This window comes from Kogia breviceps, chromosome X, assembly GCF_026419965.1.
Source record: "Kogia breviceps isolate mKogBre1 chromosome X, mKogBre1 haplotype 1, whole genome shotgun sequence".
In the NCBI taxonomy this organism is placed as follows: domain Eukaryota; kingdom Metazoa; phylum Chordata; class Mammalia; order Artiodactyla; family Physeteridae; genus Kogia; species Kogia breviceps.
In genome coordinates, this window is record NC_081330.1 from 138,979,162 (window position 1) to 138,996,545 (window position 17,384).

Here is a 17,384-nt window from a genome sequence, read left to right on the forward strand (position 1 = left end):
TATCCTGGAGTCTTTGGAGAGACTTCCGTCCTGCAGACACCTTGATCTCAAATGTCTGGTCTCCAGGACTGCGGGAGGATGAATTCCTGTTGTTTTAAACCACCCAGCTTGTGGTCATTTGTTACAGAAGCCACAGAACGGTCACACAGACCCTGCTCTGTAGGATCCTGGAAGTGCAGGTCTCATTAAAGGCCAACAGAGGCTGGATTGCAGAACCCTTAGGGTCAGCACTGGGCCCCAGAAATCCTAAAGCAGTGGCTGGACACAAGAATGTTGAGGGGTCAGCTGGAAGCCCATCCCTAAAGGTGCCGGCTGCACACGGCCTCCCCAGGTTTTTATGCCTGTACAAGTTGGGGATAAGTATTTCCATCCTGATTCAGGACTTCTGATGTCACCCTTCACGTTGCTAATTAAGAACCCACTAGTTACACAGAGGAAAACCCTATCAGGACACTTGCTCCAGTGGTAAACAATTCTGAAGTTGGTCAGAGGTGGGGAATCAGCTCCCAGGCAGCCAGCAGCCCCTCCGCAAGGCGCGTCCTCATTGCAAAGCTGGGGGACCGGGCCGAGGCGTCCCTGAGTAAACGTGAGCTGACTCCCAGGCCAGCTGCTGCTGAACTGTTCCCACCCTTCCCAGCTAAAACACCTGAATGTGCGCAAGGACTTGAAAGCCTAGAGGAAGGGCCGTGGAGCCACACCAGAGACAGCACGCAGGCCGAGTTGGTGCCTGCAGGCCAGGCAGGATGGTCGTAACCCCGGGCGCACTTCTGGAAACTTTCCATCTCCCTGCCTGACGTACCCCTCCTGTTCCGGCCCCCACTGCTTTTTTCCTTCCTCACCTCTGCCCGGTGTGAAATTCCAGTGGCAGGTATGGGTGACACATCCTCTTCTTTAGCAGGCAGCAAACTGGCAACTCCTGCAGAAAGTCCAGCAGAGCCCCACTCGCACCGGGCCACGCACAGAGCCGTGAGCCCTACTCCCTCCCACCAGCCCAGCCCCGAGACTGCTGACGGGGCAGAGAATATGGCGTCAGGCACAGCTGCAGGGGCTCTTGCTGTCTGGAGCGGTGTTTATATTGACCTCAGCCCAGGCACACCTGGGGAGGGCTGGCCGGCCCGATCAGGCTGCCCAGGTCAGCCAATCCTCACCCATCAGGGGCTCAGAGTTGCAGAAAATGGGCCTTGCTGAACTGGCCAGGTCCAAGGAACAGGTGTGGTTTCCTGAGGGTCAGGATAGACACGGGGCTGCAACTCTGCTTGTTTTCTCAACATTTTGTCTGGTTCATGAGTGGGAGACAACTTCAAGAAGACCCTCTCCTAATGAGAAGAAGCCAGGAGTAAGGGAGAGGAGGGGTGGTGGGTGGAGACAGAGGCCTGGTGCCTCAGCTGCAGTGGAAGCCTCTGGAAAACCCAGTGGAAGGAGGCCACACAGAGTGAAGCCCAAGCAGACCTGTCAGAGCTGCTGTTTGTTAGTTCAGGTCCTGCTCTGAGGTGCTTTGTGTCAGCTCTGACCAACAGGTGGGCTGGGGGTGCTCTGCAATGAGGGCTACTTGCACGGTTCCTGTGTGCCCAGCCTTTCTGGGTGCCTGCCCAGGTGACCTCCATACCCTGGGAGGGGCCTGACCACGAGAGCCCCGGAGGCTGCTGGGTACCTGCCCAGGTGAGCTCCATATCCTGGGAGGGGCCTGACCACGAGAGCCCCGGGGGCTGCTGGGTACCTGCTCAGGTGAGCACCATATCCTGGGAGGGGCCTGGCCACGAGAGCCCCGTGTGCTGGGAGGGGTGTGTGTGTATGAGCGTCCTCTCTGTGCAGCCGGCACAGAGTTGCTTAGCAACTTCCCTGTGGGCAGCGCTGGGATGAAATGAGAACCAGGAGATGCCACGGACCCCCTGAACCCCCGTCCATCCCGAGTGATGAGGTCAGTAGGTGGGTGCTGGCCACTGTGCTGCGTGAGGGAGACCCCACAGGTACCTCTTGTGCCTTCCACCTGACACCACGGAGGCCTCCTCAGGACAGAGCAGACAGCCTGCCTGGGGCAGGTGGGAGCTCCTGGTGACCCTGCAGGGGACACGAGAGGGACGGACCAGGCAGGAGGGGGTGGCAGCCCAGGCAGAGCCATGGGGCTCGGGGCCGAGGGGCCTTTCCGGGTCTGAGCTGAGGGTGGACGTGCAGGTGGTGAGTGTGATCCAGGAAAGCTACCCTGGTGACGTGAGGCTGAACCTGCTTCAGAGTGACAAGCCTTCCGGATGATCCCAGAACAGGACAGTGAGACGGATCCTGTTAGAAGAAGGTGAGTGAGTGCCCCCAGGAGGCGGCCCTGTGAGCTGGCCCCGGGAGGGGGTGAAGGGAACAGGCGTGGAAGCTGCGGGGAGTGGGCAGTCCCCCTGGGTGGGCGATGGGTGCAGACCCTACTCCGTGGTCCCACAGCCGTGCTTCCGGCTGGATTATTTGGCTTCTTGGAGCCTCAGCTTCCTGGTCTGCTCCTGGGGTGATGATGCTGAGTGAGACTCTCCGACGCTTCTTCACTGTCTGCCCCTCAAGCCTGTGAGAAACGGAATATTTCTTGCCATCTCAGTAAACAAAGGATGTCACAGCCATCAGCACCTGCAGCCCTCCAGTGTGAGGGGAATTCAGGATATGTAAATACAGAATGCAGGCCCCAGAGAGCGGAGGTGCATATCAAAGGAAGGAATTCGTGAGCCTGACTCCGGCATCTTCGCATACAAAGGAAAGCGCTGCATTCCTCACCTTGGAGAGCAGGTTCTCCTTAGCTGACAATCACCTTTTCACGTCCCCCATCACCTGCGCCAGCCCCCCGCCCTGTCCCCTCCCCCCGGTGCTTTAGCTCAGGGAGGAAGGGGCGCACAGGGCCTCGGCTGAACAAGAGGCCTGGGAGCCTCGGGAGGAACTTTCGCCGCTTTCCCCGCCGTCGGGAGGAGGGTCGCTGACGCTGCGGCCGGACCCTGCGCCTCCCTCGCCCCGTGTCCCCTCAGGACGCTCAGGCCGCCCTCTCCCCACGCCCCCCCGGGCCCCGCGAGCCAGGCCGAGGGCAGGGCCGAGAGGAGGGGCCGAAGTTCCCCGGGACCAGACCCCGAGGCCGCTCGTTCTGCACAGCAGCGGCGGGTGGCCGCGAAGCCCTTCCCCTCAGAAGCTGCTCTTGCGCGGCCGCCCGGCACCGGACCCACTTACCCGGCCCGCCGTCCCCACGACTGTCGCGGCTTCGGCCGCCGGGGCCCCTCCGCAGCCGGCAGCGTCAGTGAGGCCACCCTCCCCTCGGGCGCCAGGGCAGCTCCGTGACGGCGGAGGGAAGAGACCCCGAGCCGGGAGCTCCAGCTCTGAGGAAACGCGGGCTCCGTTCTGGGCGCAGTGGGTGGGGCCGTTCTGCCCCGAGGCATCCTGGGAGGGGGCGGGGCGCCGGGGGAGGAGCCGCCAGCAGCTCAGGGCCCCGTCGGGGGTCCTGGAGGGGCGGCCCGGCCTGAGGGCCCCGCCCACTGTGGCCGCAGCGCAGGCCTTTTTCCTGGAATCCCACACAAAAAGTCAGAAAGATACACACGGTCTACAGTGAATGTTCACAAATGGTGGTTGCTGCTGTGCTTACTATCCTATTAAACGTGTGAAATCCATAACACACTTGAAGTTCAAAATTAAATACGATTTTATTTATTTACTTATTTATTTTTTGCGATACGCAGGCCTCTCACTGCTGTGGCCTCTGCCATTGCGGAGCACAGGCTCCGGATGCGCAGGCTCAGCGGCCATGGCTCAGGGGCCCAGCCACTCCGCGACATGCGGGATCCTCCTGGACCGGGGCACGAACCCGTGTCCCCTGCATCGGCAGGCGGACTCTCAACCACTGCGCCACCAGGGAAGCCTCTAAATACGAATTTTCACCTTTCTAATTGTCTCTCTGCTATTCACAATTGTCGTTAATGAATCAGAGACTGTGGCATCACTAGTTAAAAATGAGCTTGTTAAAAAAATAGAACTCAGGCCCACCGGACCTACTGAATCACAATCTGCAATTTTACAGTCTCTCCAGTGTACCTGTGGACCCATGAATAGTTGTAAGGTACATTTCTACCTCGACATGTCTTTTCTGTCTGAGAAATACACACATCTTATCCAGTTTGATATAAATAAAACACTCAAAAATGCATATGCCTGTGTTGAAACCATCATTTTATTATTTCTTTTCCAGATAAGTATAGTCTCTATACTGGTTTTGTGGATCACATGCCATACTCTTTTTTTGTAGTTAGAAATAGAGAAAGTTACTTTGTAAAAAAAAAAAAAAAAAAAAAAAAAAAAAAATATATATATATATATATATATATATATATATATATTAGTGGATGATTGAAGACACTCTTCTAAATTAAAACCAGTTCCCTTAATTTGCTCTTTTCTTCTTGGGTCATATTATGAACTCTTCCCGTGGCCACATGGCATGTGTACTTTTAATTTCAGGGACTGCTGACATTCCAGGATGTGCCCAAAGATTTATCTCAAGAGGACTGGGAATGCCTGGACCAAGATCAATGGGAGTTGTACAGGGATGTGATGTGAGAAAAGTATAGGAACCTGCTTTCCTTGGGTGAGGATAACTTCCTTCCAGAATTCCTTATCCACCCACAGGGTTTAGAGGCCTTCATTTGTAGAATGTCTCCTGGAGTGTTCTGCTTCCTACAATAGGGTTTCAGATTGCAACGATTCAGGAAATATTGGGAGTTTGTGGGTATAATTTATGTTATTCTTTGAAAATTGCAGCCTTCTTTATAATATACTTTGTAACTGCTTGGGATGTGTCTATATGAACAGTGTACTATATGCTTCTGTTATAGTCCTTACAATATTTTATTCTCTTATTATCTGTAACAATCTTCCATGGATTCTTTGGGCTTAAGGTGTATTAAAAGGGAGACGGCGATTCTGGGACTTCCCTGGTGATGCAGTGGTTAAGACTGCGCCTGCCAATTCAGGGGACACCCCCCACACGTGTCCGTACCCCGAACTCGAGCCTCAGCCTCACCGGGGGCCTAACCCTAACCCTAGCTCCGGCCCTTCGCCGGGCCGCCAGGCCTGAAGCCTGAGGCCTAGCCTCACGGCATGCCGCGCCCTACGCCGCACACGCCCCCCCACACGTGTCCGTACCCCGACCTCGAGCCTCAGCCTCACCGGGGGCGTAACCCTAACCCTAGCTCCGGCGCTTCGCCGGGTCGCCGGGCCTGAAGCCTGAGGCCTAGCCTCACGGCATGCCGCGCCCTACGCCGCACACGCCCCCCCACACGTGTCCGAACCCGGACCTCGAGCCTCAGCCTCACGGGGGGCCTAACCATAACCCTAGAACCGACCCTTCGCCGGGCCGCCAGGCCTGAAGCCTGAGGCCTAGCCTCACGGCATGCCGCGCCCTACGCCGCACACGCCCCCCCACACGTGTCCGTACCCCGACCTCGAGCCTCAGCCTCACCGGGGGCCTAACCCTAACCCTAGCTCCGGCCCTTCGCCAGGCCGCCAGGCCTGAAGCCTGAGGCCTAGCCTCACGGCATGCCGCGCCCTACGCCGCACTCGCCACCCCACACGTGTCCGTACCCCGACCTCGAGCCTCAGCCTCACCGGGGTCCTAACCCTAACCCTAGCTCCGGCCCTTCGCCGGGCCTCCAGGCCTGAAGCCTGAGGCCTAGCCTCACGGCATGCCGCGCCCTACGCCGCACTCGCCACCCCACACGTGTCCGTACCCCGACCTCGAGCCTCAGCCTAACCGGGGTCCTAACCCTAACCCTAGCTCCGGCCCTTCGCCGGGCCGCCAGGCCTGAAGCCTGAGGCCTAGCCTCACGGCATGCCGCGCCCTACGCCGCACACGCCCCCCCACACGTGTCCGTACCCCGACCTCGAGCCTCAGCCTCACGGGGGGCCTAACCCTAACCCTAGCTCCGGCCCTTCGCCGGGCCGCCAGGCCTGAAGCCTGAGGCCTAGCCTCACGGCATGCCGCGCCCTACGCCGCACACGCCCCCACACACGTGTCCGTACCCCGACCTCGAGCCTCCGCCTCACCGGGGGCCTAACCCTAACCCTAGCTCCGGCCCTTCGCCGGGCCGCCAGGCCTGAAGCCTGAGGCCTAGCCTCACGGCATGCCGCGCCCTACGCCGCACACGCCCCCCCCATGTGTCCGCACCCCGACCTCGAGCCTCAGCCTCACCGGGGGCCTAACCCTAACCCTAGCTCCGGCCCTTCGCCGGGCCGCCAGGCCTGAAGCCTGAGGCCTAGCCTCACGGCATGCCGCGCCCTACGCCGCACACGCCCCCCCACACGTGTCCGTACCCCGACCTCGAGCCTCAGCCTCACCGGGGGCCTAACACTAACCCTAGCTCCGGCCCTTCGCCAGGTCGCCAGGCCTGAAGCCTGAGGCCTAGCCTCACGGCATGCCGCGCCCTACGCCTCACACGCCCCCCCACACGTGTCCGTACCCCGACCTCGAGCCTCAGCCTCACGGGGGGCCTAACCCTAACCCTAGCTCCGGCCCTTCGCCCGGCCGCCAGGCCTGAAGCCTGAGGCCTAGCCTCACGGCATGCCGCGCCCTACGCCGCACACGCCCCCCACACGTGTCCGTACCCCGACCTCGAGCCTCAGCCTCACCGGGGGCCTAACCCTAACCCTAGCTCCGGCCCTTCGCCGGGCCGCCAGGCCTGAAGCCTGAGGCCTAGCCTCACGGCATGCCGCACCCTACACCGCACACGCCCCCCCACACGTGTCCGTACCCCGACCTCGAGCCTCAGCCTCACCGGGGGCCTAACCCTAACCCTAGCTCCGGCCCTTCGCCGGGCCTCCAGGCCTGAAGCCTGAGGCCTAGCCTCACGGCATGCCGCGCCCTACGCCGCACACGCCCCCCCCATGTGTCCGCACCCCGACCTCGAGCCTCAGCCTCACCGGGGGCCTAACCCTAACCCTAGCTCCGGCCCTTCGCCGGGCCGCCAGGCCTGAAGCCTGAGGCCTAGCCTCTCGGCATGCCGTGCCCTACGCCGCACACGCCCCCCCACACGTCTCCCTACCCGGACCTCGAGCCTCAGCCTCACGGGGGGCCTAACCCTAACCCTAGCTCCGGCCATTCGCCGGGCCGCCAGGCCTGAAGCCTGAGGCCTAGCCTCAGGGCATGCCGCGCCCTACGCCGCACACGCCCCCCCACACGTGTCCGTACCCCGACCTCGAGCCTCAGCCTCACCGGAGTCCTAACCCTAACCCTAGCACCGGCCCTTCGCCGGGCCGCCAGGCCTGAAGCCTGAGGCCTAGCCTCACGGCATGCCGTGCGCTACGCCGCACACGCCCCCCCACACGTGTCCGTACCCCGACCTCGAGCCTCCGCCTCACCGGGGGCCTAACCCTAACCCTAGCTCTGGCCCTTCGCCGGGCCGCCAGGCCTGAAGCCTGAGGCCTAGCCTCACGGCATGCCGCGTCCTACGCCTCACACGCCCCCCCACACGTGTCCGTACCCCGACCTCGAGCCTCAGCCTCACCGGGGGCCTAACCCTAACCCTAGCTCCGGCCCTTCGCCGGGTCGCCAGGCCTGAAGCCTGAGGCCTAGCCTCACGGCATGCCGCGCCCTACGCCTCACACGCCCCCCCACACGTGTCCGTAACCCGACCTCGAGCCTCAGCCTCACGGGGGGCCTAACCCTAACCCTAGCTCCGGCCCTTCGCCCGGCCGCCAGGCCTGAAGCCTGAGGCCTAGCCTCACGGCATGCCGCGCCCTACGCCGCACACGCCCCCCCACACGTGTCCGTACCCCGACCTCGAGCCTCAGCCTCACCGGGGGCCTAACCCTAACCCTAGCTCCGGCCCTTCGCCGGGCCGCCAGGCCTGAAGCCTGAGGCCTAGCCTCACGGCATGCCGCGCCCTACGCCGCACACGGCCCCCCACACGTGTCCGTACCCCGAACTCGAGCCTCAGCCTCACCGGGGGCCTAACCCTAACCCTAGCTCTGGCCCTTCGCCGGGCCGCCAGGCCTGAAGCCTGAGGCCTAGCCTCACGGCATGCCGCGCCCTACGCCGCACACGCCCCGCCACACGTGTCCATACCCCGACCTCGAGCCTCAGCCTCACCGGGGGCCTAACCCTAACCCTAGCTCCGGCCCTTCGCCGGGCCGCCAGGCCTGAAGCCTGAGGCCTAGCCTCACGGCATGCCGCGCCCTACGCCGCACACGCCCCCCCACACGTCTCCGTACCCGGACCTCGAGCCTCAGCCTCACGGGGGGCCTAACCCTAACCCTAGCTCCGGCCATTCGCCGGGCCGCCAGGCCTGAAGCCTGAGGCCTAGCCTCACGGCATGCCGCGCCCTATGCCGCACACGCCCCCCCACACGTGTCGGTACCCCGACCTCGAGCCTCAGCCTCACCGGAGTCCTAACCATAACCCTAGCACCGGCCCTTCGCCGGGCCGCCAGGCCTGAAGCCTGAGGCCTAGCCTCACGGCATGCCGTGCGGTACGCCGCACACGCCCCCCCACACGTGTCCGTACCCCGACCTCGAGCCTCAGCCTCACCGGGGGCCTAACCCTAACCCTAGCTCTGGCCCTTCGCCGGGCCGCCAGGCCTGAAGCCTGAGGCCTAGCCTCACGGCATGCCGCGCCCTACGCCGCACACGCCCCCCCACACGTGTCCGTACCCCGACCTCGAGCCTCAGCCTCACGGGGTGCCTAACCCTAACCCTAGCTCCGGCCCTTCGCCCGGCCGCCAGGCCTGAAGCCTGAGGCCTAGCCTCACAGCATGCCGCGCCCTACGCCTCACATGCCCCCGTACACGTGTCAGTACCCCGACCTCGAGCCTCAGCCTCACCGGGGGCCTAACCCTAACCCTAGCTCCGGCCCTTCGCCGGGCCGCCAGGCCTGAAGCCTGAGGCCTAGCCTCACGGCATGCCGCGCCCTACACCGCACACGCCCCCCCACACGTGTCGGTACCCCCGACCTCGAGCCTCAGCCTCACGGGGGGCCTAACCCTAACCCTAGCTCCGGCCCTTCGCCGGGCCGCCAGGCCTGAAGCCTGAGGCCTAGCCTCACGGCATGCCGCGCCCTACGCCGCACACGCCCCCCCACACGTGTCCGTACCCCGACCTCGAGCCTCAGCCTCACGGGGTGCCTAACCCTAACCCTAGCTCCGGCCCTTCGCCCGGCCGCCAGGCCTGAAGCCTGAGGCCTAGCCTCACAGCATGCCGCGCCCTACGCCTCACATGCCCCCGTACACGTGTCAGTACCCCGACCTCGAGCCTCAGCCTCACCGGGGGCCTAACCCTAACCCTAGCTCCGGCCCTTCGCCGGGCCGCCAGGCCTGAAGCCTGAGGCCTAGCCTCACGGCATGCCGCGCCCTACACCGCACACGCCCCCCCACACGTGTCGGTACCCCCGACCTCGAGCCTCAGCCTCACGGGGGGCCTAACCCTAACCCTAGCTCCGGCCCTTCGCCGGGCCGCCAGGCCTGAAGCCTGAGGCCTAGCCTCACGGCATGCCGCGCCCTACGCCGCACACGCCCCCCCACACGTGTCCGTACCCCGACCTCGAGCCTCAGCCTCACCGGGGGCCTAACCCTAACCCTAGCTCCGGCCCTTCGCCGGGCCGCCAGGCCTGAAGCCTGAGGCCTAGCCTCACGGCATGCCGCGCCCTACGCCGCACACGCCCCCCCACACGTGTCCGTACCCCGACCTCGAGCCTCAGCCTCACCGGGGGCCTAACCCTAACCCTAGCTCCAGCCCTTCGCCGGGCCGCCGGGCCTGAAGCCTGAGGCCTAGCCTCACGGTATGCCGCGCCCTGCGCCTCACACGCCCCCTCACACGTGTCCGTACCCCGATCTCGATCCTCAGCCTCACCTGGGGCCTAACCCTTACCCTAGCTCCAGCCCTGACCCTGACCCCTAGGCCTCCCCCTCAGTTTGAAGCCTGAGGCCTAGCTTAACTGCACACTGCCCCCTACGACGCACACGCCCCCTAACACGCATCCGCACCCCGATCTCGACCCTCAGCCTCACCGGGGGCCTCACCCTAAACCTATCTCCAGCCCTGACCCTGACCCCTAGGCCTCCCCCGCAGCCTGAAGCCTGAGGCCTAGCCTAACGGCATGCCACGCCCTACGACGCACACGTCCCCTAACACGCATCCCCACCCCGATCTCGACCCTCAGCCTAACCGGGGGCCTCACCCTAACCCTAGCTCCAGCCCTGACCCTTCCCCTAGGCCTCCCCCGCAGCCTGTAGCCTGAGGCCTAGCCTAACGGCACGATGCGCCCTACAATGCACACGCCCCCTAACACGCATCCGCACCCCGATCTCAACACTCAGCCTCACTGGGGGCCTAAGCCTAACCCTAGCTCCAGCCCTGACCCTGACCCCTGGGCCTCCCCCGCAGCCTGAAGCCTGAGGCCTAGCCTAACGGCACACCGTGCCCTACGACGCACACGCCACCTAACACGCATCCGCACCCCGATCTCGACCCTCTGCCTCACCGGGTCCTAACCCTAACCCTAGCTCCAGCCCTGACCCTGACCCCTGGGCCTCCCCCGCAGCCTGAAGCCTGAGGCCTACCCTAACGGTACGCTGCGCTCTGCGCCGCACACGCCCCCTAACACGTATCCGCACCCCGATCTCGACCCTCAACCTCACCGGGGGCCCAACCCTAACCCTAGCTCCAGCCCAGACCCTGACCACGGGACCTCACCCGCAGCCTGAAGCCTGAGGCCTACCCTAACGATAACCCATACCCTGGCCCGTACACTCCCCCTAGCACGTATCTGTACCCCAATCTTTCCCTAACCCTCTCCCGGCGCTAAGCCTAACCGTAAGTCCTGTTCGTGAGACTCGTACAATTAAGACCTTAGTCCCTTTTTTCACCATTTTTGTGCAACCAATCCAGTTAAAATAGGAGGCGTTAACAACTGTAAAATTAATATTAAAAAGATCTCATTCTCTTAGGATTTCAGGAGCGTAATTCTGAAAGCTGGTCTGGAACTGACACTGACACTGAGAGACTTCGTAGCCAGTTGTCTAATTCTACCTAAGTAGGTTTTAACTTCTGACGTAGTATTGATGTATCCATAACAGTCGCTAATGACCACTACACGTATTTCTCTTCTATTAGTATCTGATCTAACATCATTGTTTGGAATTTAATAGTTAAGAGAGGATTCCTTGAAAACGTATGGTTGCAGCTATCAGCAGACATTATTTTGAGAATGGCTAGTGGCATCCTGAGTGTGATATAGCTAAGAAATTGAATTTCAACAATACAGGAATGTGGGGACTTACCTGGCGGTTCAGTGTTTAAGACTTCACCTTCCAATGCAGGGGTTGCCGGTTGGATCCCTGGGCAGGGTGCTAAGATCCCACATGCCTCGCAGCCAAAAAACCAAAACATGAAACAGAAACAATATTGTAATAAATTCAATAGAATTACAAAATGGTCCACATCAAAAAAAAAAACTTAAAAAGAAAACAAAACAAAAATTACAGGAATGCATCTAAATCACATCTACAATGGTCACTTAGGTTTATCTTGGGTGTCTGAACCCTAGTTACTCCTTTTTGACTGTCAAATGCATTCCCGTCCTCAATGCCAAAGCAGATGTACAATTCGTATCCAAAAGACCATAAAACAGGCCACGTTGGTCAGTAAAATTTAAGTTAAACCAGGTATAAGCCAGAGTGACTTCCTCACACCTCAATACGTGAAGAGTTTTTTTCCCTTTTCATTACAAGTCTTTCAATAGAAAGCATTGGTGATCAAAATGTCAATCCATCAGTGTCAGAATGATTCAGCTGTTTGGCCCATGTGTAGACCATGTCCCTCAGCGCTAGGCCTCCTTTATATTTGCCTAGTTAATCCGCATTGGGGGAATACTGATCAGCTATCGTGAACATGCTCAGAGGTATGTTAATGAGAAAACGCTTTATATAGGCCATACATTTTATTATTCATACCCAATTGTCACACAAGCATTGTACATGTGCTTTTAGCAGTAGACCTAAAGCAAACAGTGAAACATCATGAGTAAGTACATTCTGATCATTTCACTAGATAGTTTTCCTTTCCTCTTAAACATCAGGGCAAAATGAAGCCAACACAGTAACCTTCATAAATACACACTTCAGTACAGAGGTGTCATTTATCCAATTGCTCCAAGTCCTAAGTAGCTTGAGCGCAAGGACTTCCCTGTGTCTGGAAAACACAGATCAAAGCCAGTAACAAAAAACCAAATACATTATAACCATACTCACCAGTTGACTCAGTAACCAATCCTTTCATTAACTTTTTATGAAGCCATCCGATTCTACATTAAGATTTTTCATTTCTTACCCAGTTTGGCATTATGATATGAAACTTATCAGAGACCTGTGCTTGCCAAAAGGTCCTTCACATAGATCTTCTTGAAGATGGAGCACTTTTGCAAAGTGCTAGAGCACAACAGCAACTATCTATAAAACACATAAGGACTTAAAATTCATGGTTAAACATTTGATCACAATGTAAATGACAAAAGAAGCCATGGTTGCTGCTACATACAACATTTTAAAATATATAGAATTATGAGTGAAAAAATTTTACCAGGACATACTAGATTTTTAGGAATTCCATGTAATTTAACATACTAATCAAACATTTCTCTCTGAGATGGCTCAAGGGCCTTCTAAAGCATCTCAAAGTTAGCTGGAGATTAAAAAAACTGTTAGAATTGGCCAAACAACACTTATTCACTGAACCAAAGCAAAGAGATTTCAAACAAAAAGAGAGATCACAGACACAGGCAAAGGAACTCACAAGCTCTTTGCAATCAAAAGCAGCATTCCAAGAAAACTTTGGAGGGAGAAACCAAATCCAGGCTTGGCCTAACCCACTTCCAACAAAATCCATCTTAGAAAATCCTGGTCATGCACAACTCTTTTCTCAATGTTCCCTTTGCACAAATGTTCATCACCTTCTGTATCCATCTTATGTTGCCCCTTATTATTTTCTGCATTCAGAAACCACCAGCTCTAGTACAAAGTGACTTTCTTTTCTCTTTGTACCATCAGCCTGTTACCTAGCTGCTCACTTTCTTTATTACGTAGCTTCATAAATGCTTGAACATATGGAACTTCTTTTGTCTTTCTCTTCCTGTGACAAAATAACTCTAGCTGAAGGATAGTATAGTCATTTAGGCTACCATTCAAAGACCACCTTTCCTCGTTCTTCAAGAATGTATCCATACATTGGCCAGACAAAATTACAATAGAATTTCATTCTTTTCATAGTCTTAGGTTTACAACTATAGGTTGACCTGTATGCCAGGATTTTGCCCATTGGCTAGCAGATGGAACTGAAGAAGAAGCACTTCTTATGTTTGAACTATAGAACACACACACACAGACTAAGAACAAAACAAAATCCTAAACACCAACCGAAGCCTCAAACCAAAGGAACCAGAAACCAAAGAGAAACCAAAAACCAAACAGCACAAGGCTCAAATCAGCTTCCAAGTCTCAACTTAGCCTGTGACCTCTGTTCAAGTGGTGCACCTCCCAAATGAGATTTCCTGGAATGAAAAGTCACCCAAATGGGAACCGAGGTTCCCCCAAATGTACCGGGCTAAAAGGACCTCAGACTGCATGCCAGAGTGTTACCCCATGCTGGCTGAGTTGCTGCAACATCCCAAATGCTATTTTTCTGGTTCCCCAAAATAGTCCCTTGAAGTAGGACATTTGGGGCACTCCAGGCAGGAGGAAGAGAGGAACGTCCTCAAGGCAAAGACAGCCTCAGCAGCTGCTAGGGTGGTTCCTCTTCCACCATCTACTCCTGCCCCAGAGTTCTAACTGCTGGGATGACTGGGGCTCGGCCTTTCCAGGCAAGGGTCCCAGGTGGTCTGACCTCTAAAGGAATTCTGCAACTCTACACTCTCTCGGAAGAGGCTGGTGTGGAGAAAATCTCAGTGTCCGATCAAGTCAGGGTACCTACAGGGGACATCCCCAAGTCAGGCCCACATTGGGTACTAAATGTAATGTCTAATACTCGACCTCTGTGCACCAGTGCCAAATCGAATCTCAGAGAGAGGGGTTTGCAGGAAGTAGAAAAGAATAGCTTTACTGCTTTGGCAGCCAAAGGGGGACACAGAAAACTCGTGCCCTCAAAAACCATGTGTCCCAATGCAGGAGGATCTGGTGAGGAGGTTTACAGCAATGGTTTAAGGAAACAGTTGATCTTAAGGATTAGTGTGTGTACAGGGCCTTAACTCACTTTAATCTGGCCTCAGATGGTCTCTTGATGAGCTTCTCTGGAATGAAGAAGACTAAAATCTTCTATTTTGTGGGGGTTTTAGGTTGGTAAAGAGCCCAAAGATACTCTTACCTGTATCCCTTGAGGGAAAACCAGGATCCTGGCCCAAGGCTGCACTATTGCTTCTTGATGGTTTCTCTCTTGTCTCTGCATCTCCTCCTTTCCCTGATGAGCAACTGTTCGAACCTGCCCTTTGGAACTCAGGGAAGGTCCTGGAATCTCTAGCCTAACTAAGGCCCTGACACTGTTCCTAACGCAGACCCTGACACTCTCCCTAACTAAGGCACTGACACTACTCCTAACTCACTCCCTGACACTGTACCTAACAAAGGTTCTGATGCTAATCCTAACTCAAGCCCTGACACTGTCTCTAACTAAGGTCCAGCATCTGTCCCTAATACAGGCCCTGCTACCAGCAAGAACAAAAATCCAGACACTATGCTGAGCTAATATCCTGACCCATTTCTAACCAAGGTCCTGACACTGTCCCTAAGAAAGCCCTGTTGCTATCCCGACGTGAAGACCGGAGGCTGTGCCTAACTCAGGCCCTGATAATGGCTTTAGCAAAGCTCCTGAGGCTGATCCTAATGAGGCCCTTATGCTGCTCCTAAGTCATGCCCTGATAGTATCCCTAGCTAAGGACCTGACACTAGGCCTCACTCGAGCTCTGTCACTCTCCTTAAGTCTGGCTCTGACGCTGTCCCTACCTCAAGCCCTGACACTGGTCCTAAATTAGGTCCTGATGCTCTAAGTAACTAAGGTCTTGGCACTATCCCTAGTTCATGTCCTGACACTATTCCTAGACCTTAACCTAACCTTGTGTTTAACTAATGTCTAGCCTCTTATACTAAATAAATCCCTGTCGCTGTCCCTAACTAAGGCCCTGAAATTAGTTCCGAGGCCGTGACCCTGTCCCTAACTGAGGCCTGGAGGTCCTAACTCAGGCCCCGACACTACAACCTAACTCAGTACCTAACAAAGGCTCTGATGCTTGTCCTAGGTCATGCCCTGACACTGTCTCTGGGGCCCTGCTGCCGTCAATATCTAAAGTCCTGACATTATCCTGAGCCAATATCTTCACCCATGTCTTACCAAGGTCCTGAAACTGTCCCAACGTAAGCCCCGACGCTGTCCCTAAGTGAGGCCCTGAGGCTGTCCCTAACAGAGGCCATGAGAATGTCTTTAAAGAAGACCCTAACGTTGATCCTACAGATGCCCTTATACTACTCCTAAATCATGCCCTGACACTGTCCCTAACTCAGGCCCTAAAGATAGACCTCACTTAGGCCCTATTGCCGCACCTTAGTTAGGCTCTGACACTATCCCTACATCAGCCCTGACACTGGTCCTGATTAAGGCTCTGACTCTGGTCCTAACTAAGGCCCTGACGCTCTCAATGACTAAGGTCTTCACGCTATCCGTAGCTCACTTCCTGACACTACCCCTCGCCTGGAAGCTGACTCTGTCCCGAGCTAATGTTCTGCCTCTTATACTCCCTGAAGCCCTAATGCTCTCCCCAACTAAGGCCCTGACTAGCTCTAACTAAAACGCTGACACACTCTAACTACGGCCCGAAATCTGTCCCTAATATAGGCCTTGCTGACGGCAATAACTAAAATCCGGACACTATGCTGAGCTAATATCCTGAACCATTTCTAACCAAGGTCCTGACACTGTCCCTAAGAAAGCCCTGTCGCTGTCCCTACGTGAAGACGTGAGGCTGTGCCTAACTCAGGCCCTGAAGCTATGCCTAACTGAGGCCTTGATGCTGTGCCTAACTCAGGCCCTGACCATGTCTTTAACTAAGACCCTAATGCTGATGCAACAAAGGCCCTGATGCTGCTCCTAAGTCATGCCCAGACAGTGTCCCCAGCTAAGGGCCTGATGCTACGTCTCACTCAGGCCCTGTCGCTCTCCCTAAGTCAGGCTCTGATGCTGTCCCTACCTGAAGCCCTGACACTGGTCCTAAATAAGGCCCTGATACTCTCAGTGACTAAGGTCTTGACACTATCGCTAGGTCATTTCCTGACACGATCCCTAACCCTAACCCTGTCCCTAGCAAATGTCCTGCCTCTTATACTAACTGAAGCCTTTATGCTGTGAATCCCTCAGGCCCTGAATTTAGCCCCAAGGCCGTGGCACTGTCCCTAACTAAGGCCTAGATGCTCGTCCTAAATCCCACACTGACACTGTTCCTAACTCAGGCCCTGACACTGTACCTAACAGAGAACCAGATGCTAGTCCTAACACAGGCCCTGACACTGTGTCTAACTAAGGCCCTGCTGCCATCAATATCTAAAGTCCTGACAGTATCCTGAGCTTATATCCTGACCCATCTCTTACTAAGGTCCTGAAACTGTCTCTAAGTAAGCCTTGACGCTGTCCCTAAGTGAGGCCCTGACGCTGTCTCTAACAGAGGCCCTGATAATGTCTTTAACAAACCCCTTAGGCTGTTCCTACTGAGGCCCTTATGGTGCTCCTAAGTCATTCTCTGACACTGCCCCTAGCTAAGGGCCTGACTTTAGGCCTCACTCAGGCCCTGTCGCTCTCCCCAAGTCAGGCTCTGACGCTGTCCCTACCTGAAGCCCTGACACTGGTCCTAAATTAAGCACTGATGCTCTAAGTAGCTATGGTCTTGACACTATCCCTAGGTCATTTCCTGACGCTATCCCTAGACCTTAACCTAACCTTGTCTTTAACTAATGTCGAGCCTCTTACGCTAAATAAATCCCTGATGCTGTCCCTAACTAAGGCCCTGAAATTAGTCCTGAGGCCATGACCCTGTCCCTGAGACCTGGAAGCTGTCCTTAACAAAGGCCCAAGGTCCTGAAACTGACACTATCAGTTAAAGAACTGAGGCCCTGACACTCTCCCTAATTAAGGACTGAGGCTGTCTCTAACTAAGGCCCTGAGTCTATCTTTAACTAATGGCCTCACTCTTTCCCTAACAAAGGCCCTGATGCAGTCCCTAACTAAGGCCCTGACACGGTCCCTAAGAACATGAGCTGTCTCTCATTAATGCCCTGATGCGGCCCATAAATGATGTACTGAAGACGGCACTAAGGTCCTGACGATGTTACTTATGACCCCAAATGTCTCTTACTAAG

At 56.5% G+C, this 17,384-nt stretch overlaps 1 long non-coding RNA gene across 1 annotated transcript; it reads left to right on the top strand.

The window, feature by feature from the left end:
* Positions 1–1,851: 1,851 nt before the first annotated feature.
* Positions 1,852–3,392, top strand: LOC136793361 (uncharacterized). Its single transcript, XR_010838563.1, has 3 exons — positions 1,852–1,918; positions 2,173–2,290; positions 2,428–3,392. It is a non-coding gene; the product is annotated as an uncharacterized lncRNA (long non-coding RNA).
* The last annotated feature ends 13,992 nt before the right edge of the window (positions 3,393–17,384 follow it).